At 43.5% G+C, this 6,744-nt stretch overlaps 1 pseudogene; it reads right to left on the reverse strand.

Annotated features, from left to right (window-relative positions):
* Positions 1–5,279: 5,279 nt before the first annotated feature.
* Positions 5,280–6,744, reverse strand: part of LOC120558190 — a 13,367-nt pseudogene continuing 11,902 nt past the window's right edge.

Below are 6,744 nucleotides of genomic sequence, written 5' to 3' on the forward strand. Positions count from 1 at the left end.
TTAGGGGACCACTAAGGCCTATATAAAAGAGACTTCAGATACAGTATTAGGGGACCACTAAGGTCTATATAAAAGAGACTTCAGATACAGTATTAGGGGACCACTAAGGTCTATATAAAAGAGACTTCAGATACAGTATTAGGGGACCACTAAGGTCTATATAAAAGAGACTTCAGATACAGTATTAGGGGACCACTGAGGCCTATATAAAAGAGACTTCAGATACAGTATTAGGGGACCACTGAGGCCTAAATAAAAGCATCCAAAAAGCAACATGTCATGGGACCTTTAATCAATATAAAAAAATAAAAAAAAAACATTAGTCGCAGCTCTAGTAACCTCCAAATGTCATTGAATACATTAACAGAGGGACCCCAGCCCTTCCCAGCATGCTCAGACAGCTCCCAGTCTGAAGTCTACGCTCGGAGGGCAACTTTAAGAGTCAACACGTCTTTTCATCAAATCTGGATCAGGTCATCATTCAGTCTGAAATCATCTTCATGTTTGGGAGGCGGGGATTATTTTGCTCTCACACACACACACACACACACATTTGTGGCACTATCTTTGTGGGGACCTGTCATTGACATAATGCATTCCCTAGCCCCTTACCCTAACCTTAACCATCACAACTAAATGCCTAACCTTAACCCTTACCCTCACCTTAACCATCACAACTAAATGCCTAACCTTAACCCTTACCCTAACCTTAACCATCACAACTAAATGCCTAACCTTAACCCTTACCCTCACCTTAACCATAACCTAATTCTAACCCTAATCCTAAAACCAAGTCTCAACCCTCAAACAGCCCTTTAAACTTGTGGGGTCCAGCATTTTGGCCCCACAAAGCTGTCCAGACCCCACAAGTATACTGGACTCCGGTTTTGGATCCCCACAGTATATATAAAACAAAGCACTAAAAAAAAAAACCCCCCCCACACACACACACACACACACACACACACACACACACACACAAGAACATAGAAAAAAAGCTTTAAAAAAAATCAAACATAAGATTTAAGAGGATTACAGGTTAACAAATGAACAGATCTAAATATCTGACCACCTTGGAACAGGATCCCTAATAGAACCAGCTATCGGAGCCCAACCAAACTCTGTAGATAAATATAGTTTCATTTAAAGTTAGAAGTTGTTGCAAACAAACTCCTCACAGTCCTGTACTCTGATTGGCTGTTCGCAGGTTTTCCAGCTCAAATGCTTTTTTCACCATTTCAGTGATTCTTCAGCTGAATTTAAAAACACTCAAAACAAAATCAAATTCCAGCAGTGTCTTTTATTAAACATATCAGATCCTGTATCTGTAGAAGCAGTATTTTAATGTGAACTTTTTAAGACAGTAAAAATGCACTGATTTTTGCCTTTGGAGTAAATCAAGAGACCTGTTAAAGGTGCTCTAAGCAATGTCAGGCTACAAAAAATGTCACATAAAGCAAACATCTCCTCACTATCTGCTAGCTGCCTGTCCCCTGAACACACTGTAAAAAAAAAATGCGATCTCTGTAGACAGCCCAGGCTCCACAAACTGCAACCAAAAACTGTGCCAACCTGCACCACCAAACATAACAAACAGTGTTCCAGCCAATAACCAATAAGAAGGATTTTGGGGTTTGGGGGGGGGGGGGATGAGGAGGAGGAGGGAGGGGCGAGCTAGCCTCTCGTTTTGTTTGAAAATACTTTGAACGTCAACAAGAAGTGACATCACCCAACATCGCTTAGAGCACCTTTAAGTAGAGCCGTCACTGCCAGATGTGAGTCAGAGCAGATGTGAGTAGCGCATGCTCACATTTAAACTGTTTACGGCATAACGTGTCTTACTGAAATTTGTGAAATCTGTAAAATAATAAACTTTTCTCTTTACAAACAAGATGGAAATCATTTCAAAAATGTTGTAGCTCTCTATGATCGTTAGATTGCTAACGTTAGCTCAAAACGCCATTCAAGTGACAGCCTTTGTTGTGTCTGATTGCTAACTTGTAGCTAGCAGTCATTTCAAAAATGTTTTAGCTATCTATGATCGTTTGATTGCTAACGTTAGCTCAAAACGCCATTAGCATCTAGTAGGCTACTTGATTGCTAACGTTAGCTAAAAACGCCATTAGCATCTAGTAGGCTACTTGATTGCTAACGTTAGCTAAAAACGCCATTAGCATCTAGTAAGCGACTTGATTGCAAACAATAACAGAAGATGGAAATCATTTCAAAAACGTTGTAGCTCTCTATGATCGTTTGAAAGATAAAGTTGTAGCTATCTATGATCGTTTGAAAGCTAACGTTGTAGCTGTCTATGATCGTTTGAAAGCTAACGTTGTAGCTATCTATGATTGTTTGAAAGCTAACGTTAGCTCAGAACGCCATTCAAGTGACTGCCTTTGTTGCGTCCGATTGCTAACTTGTAGCTAGCAGCAGCAGTCATTTCAATAATGTTTTAGCCATCTATGATTGTTTGATTGCTAACGTTAGCTAGAGCTGCGCAATTAATCAAAATGTAACAGATTTTGCGTCCCAATGATCACAGAAACAGAATAATCGAGAAAAACAATTATTTAGCTCATTACGTTTTGCAAGTAAACTCTTATTTTCTCTTTTGTGTTCTGAATGAAAAAATAAAGTTTAAATAGGAAAAGTATTAACGCAAAGTTCACAGTTGTATGTGTTTTTTTTACTGTTGATTTATTTAACTTTTTCCACTGTTTAAGTTCAATAACTGCAACATCTTTCCAGAAGTCAACGAGTAATCGTGTTAAATTATCGTGATTTCAATACTGACCGAAATAATCGTGATTATATTTTTTTCCATAATTGAGCAGCCCTAACGTTAGCTCATAGACGTTAGCATCTTGGAGGCTAGTTGGCGCATGCGCGACTCAAATCTGCGCTCGTCTCACATCGAGCAGGTGAGATGAAAACACGCCATGTTGGAGGAGGGGCCGGCCTCGTCCGTCTACCGACAGAAAATCTAAAAAACTGTTATGTCGTGTGTGAAAATGTCAATTTAAACTGGTGAAATAAAGTAGAGCTGAAACAATTAAGTCAACTGACAGAAAATGAATCAACAATGAATCAAATGTCATTTTTGAAGCAAAATAATTAAAAGTTCCAGCTCAAAACTTAACATGCAAAGGGCGTTCTGTCACAATTTTCTAGCAATTTAAAGACAAAATAATTAGCATTAGCTGCAGCCCTAAAAACTAATTCAAGAGACACTCCACTCGCCTGTGATCACTCAGTGTTATTTAGGGCCCCGAATGATTACTCGGATATGGAGCCCAGCCCTTACATTTGGTTATTAAAGAATTATTACCAAGAAATGTTCACAACTGGAAATTTAACAGTGCAAAAATAAAAATGCATTTGTCTCTGTGATGGACAAACTTTGTAATGGGAACACAGCTTCTAAATTAACTAAACACTGCAATTCGGTGCTCATATTTCTTGTTATTTATTGGCAACTTAATGTCTTTGTACCGGTGCATATGGCAGATGCCAAATGCCCAAAATATGTAGGTCATCAGAAACAGCGGCTCCATCATATAGTTTGTCCACTCAGAGGAAGTCTTGGTCACAATTCCTTATAACCAAATTTAAGGGCTCCTTTTCAAAATAACTGTTTACGTTTAAAAGCGAATACCAGTCTAGTTATTACATTAATTGATGTTTTAAAGTTTTATTTTCTGTGGCAGCAGAGGGCTCAGTTAGCTCTTCCAACATGGCCTTGTGTCCTGCTGATAATGTCAAGCCTTCAGACCATCACAGACCTGTAGGCCACCAGCAGCTGGGATCCACTTTTCGGTCTAGTTCTGCTTCTCAGAGCCCGCTACGCTCTCAGCAGTAATGCCATCCATAGTTGGCGATCTGCTTCTCCTAAAACAACAAAATGTTGCCTCTAAAAGTTGCCAACAAATCACTGCCTTCTTCTTCTTCGTTATTATTCGTCTCTTTAAGCAGCTAAATATTTACACAGCTAACCAGACACTCCCCACACAGTAACATTTGTAGTCCTTTTCCACAAACAGGAGCCCTCAACGGCACCATTTGGCATCCCTGGGGCAGAAACGGTAGCCACTTGAAGGTGAAATTGTGACTCATCTTCAGTTCAAATTTCTGTACGTGTCAAAGAAAGTGATTGACCTCTGACCAACGAAACATCCAAGCTCCCTAGGTGCTCCCAAAGCTCTTTTTGTATTAACATATTTACAAACTACAGACCCAGTTTTATCCCAGAGTCATAAGCATCCCATTATGTGTTTGGACTCTTTAAGATGACTGGGAACCAACTTCACACTCACTGCTCAGACACACTGGACCAACACGGACCCACGCACACCATGGTTCAACCATGGGACACAGCAGAGCTACAGGGCTAAGACCTAAAGCCCTCCCTCCTGGGAGTCTAGGCAAAAAGGAAAATCAAACACACACACAGGACTGAAGAGGATCTGAGATTCATGTGGGGCTAATTAACACGCCACATGACGAGCATCTGACCAGGAAGTACTGATTAAAACAATCAACAGATCTATTGGTAAGACTGGGCCAGACAAGACCTTAATGCTAGGGCTGGGCGATATGGAGTAAATCAGATATCACGATATTCTTGACCAAATACCTCGATATCGATATTGCGGCGATATTCTAGGGTTGAAAATTGGTGCTTTAACAAAATATCTTCTAGTGGATTAGTGGACTAATCAGTGGTTTTGGTCTTAGTCAACTTAGATCTCTTTAGTCCATTAGTCATGTCTGATGCTGTTTTCATGCTGAATGACTTATTTCCAAGAAACGTACGAGCTCATCTCTGGTAAACACGAGAATTAAAGTGGTGCTTTTAGCACGACTCTTAGTGGAGAAACTCAGATTTACAGATCTGTCGATTAAATCAACTAATCGATTAGTCGATACGATTGAACGACTAAGAATTTCTTCAATCGAGCACAGCCCTAATATCTTCACACTTCGATTTTTGATAAATAATCATCAGTAATGTGGATATAATGACTAAGAGGGTAAAGGCAAATAATAGAACAGAACAGTCTGGTAAGTTCAGAAAAGTAAATCACTTTACTGTAATGCAGCCTTACATACAATACACCAAAATCTAAGACGATATCTAGTCTCATATCACGATATCGATATATTGCCCAGCCCTACTTAATGCACAATTGAAATGCAAACATGAACCCCAAAAACAAAAAAAACAAAAAAAAGGCAAAAGACGTCCGCGGCAGCAACAGGAAATGATGGCAAAGTCTCAATTTTTTTTTTAAAAGAAGTAAATCTAAACAGCCTAACAGGAAGCAGATATTCAGAAAATAAAATAAGACACACGAGTTCCAGCGATGACTCGGTCTACAATCCGTTTCATGTGTGCCGTCTGCAAGCAAGAACAATCAGCCTCATTTGTGATTGGTCGGAGGAGGCAGGAGAGGGGCGGAGCGATCGTTGGTGAGGGTCCTTTTGAGCTTTACTCCTCTGATCTGGGTCAGCATGTTTCCTGGTCCCTCCTGGGTCAGCGGCTCCGGGTCCAGGTCCGGGTCTGGGTGCTGGCTGGAGGGTGGGGGAGCCAGGGGCTGGCAGTGAGCGCTGTGGCCCAGACTGGAGGCCTCTCCCTGGGCAGTGGAGGCCTGGAACTGGGCCTGGAGCTGCTGGTCCTGGTGCAGCTCATACTGGTCATGTGGCTGCTGACGCAGCGACTGTTGATGCTGAAACTGTTGCTGGAGTTGCTGCTGATGGTGAAGCTGTTGCTGCTGATGTTGAAACTGTTGCTGGAGTTGCTGCTGATGTTGCTGAAGTTGCTGCTGATGCTGAAGCTGTTGCTGGAGTTGCTGCTGCTGCTGCTGGATCTGGAGTTGCTGGTTGTGCTGCTGTAGTTGACTGTGGTGCTGATGATGATTTAGCTGTTGGTTGATTTGCTGCTGCTGCTGTTGCTGCAGCTGTTGCTGGTACAGTCTCTGTTGTTGTTGCTGCTTGGCGCTGCTGCCCTCTGGTGGCAGGGAGGGTACGGTGGGTACGGGTACGGGTATCGGCATGTGACCTGGGACCAGCTGGTAGTACGGTGAGAAGGGAGCTAAGGCGCTAAGGCTCTGCGTGGAGCTGCAGAGTTTACTGAAGCCTAATCCTCCTCCTGCTTCAACAGGAGAGGGCACCGCGAAGACATTCTCATCGCTGCAGTCGTTTCCATTTCCTGCGCCGACGGCTTTGAGGGGAACCTGGGGGGTGCAGATGGGTATGGGGACCCCCCCGCTGATCGTGCCCCGGCGATAAGCAGGCTTGGACGAAGGCTTGCGCCTGATGGTTGCCGTGTTGGACGCCAGCGGGCGGCCGGACCGGCCAAACAAGTCGGGCTCGGCCAATAGGCTGACGGTGGAGGCCGGGCGCTTGGACTGAGCAAACTTCCGGTACTGGAAACTGAGGTCAGAGTTCCTCGGGATGGTCGAGGACTTGTCGAAGTCTGATTGGCTGTTGCCGTGGGAGAGGTGGTGCAAGGAGATGGAGTCGGCGTCTCCGTGGAGAGAGATGGACTCGTAGTCGACTAGAGAGAGAGAGAGAGAGAGAGAGAGAGAGAGAGAGAGGGAGAGTGAGAGAGACAGGGAGAGAGAGAGACAGAGAGAGAGAGGGGGAGGGAGAGAGAGAGAGAGAGAGAGAGAGAGAGAGGGAGAGGGGGAGAGGGAGAGAGAGGGGAGAGAGAAGGGGGAGAGAGACAGGGGGAGAGGGAGACAG

The sequence above is a fragment of the Perca fluviatilis genome, chromosome 4, assembly GCF_010015445.1.
Source record: "Perca fluviatilis chromosome 4, GENO_Pfluv_1.0, whole genome shotgun sequence".
NCBI classification, from domain to species: Eukaryota; Metazoa; Chordata; class Actinopteri; order Perciformes; family Percidae; genus Perca; species Perca fluviatilis.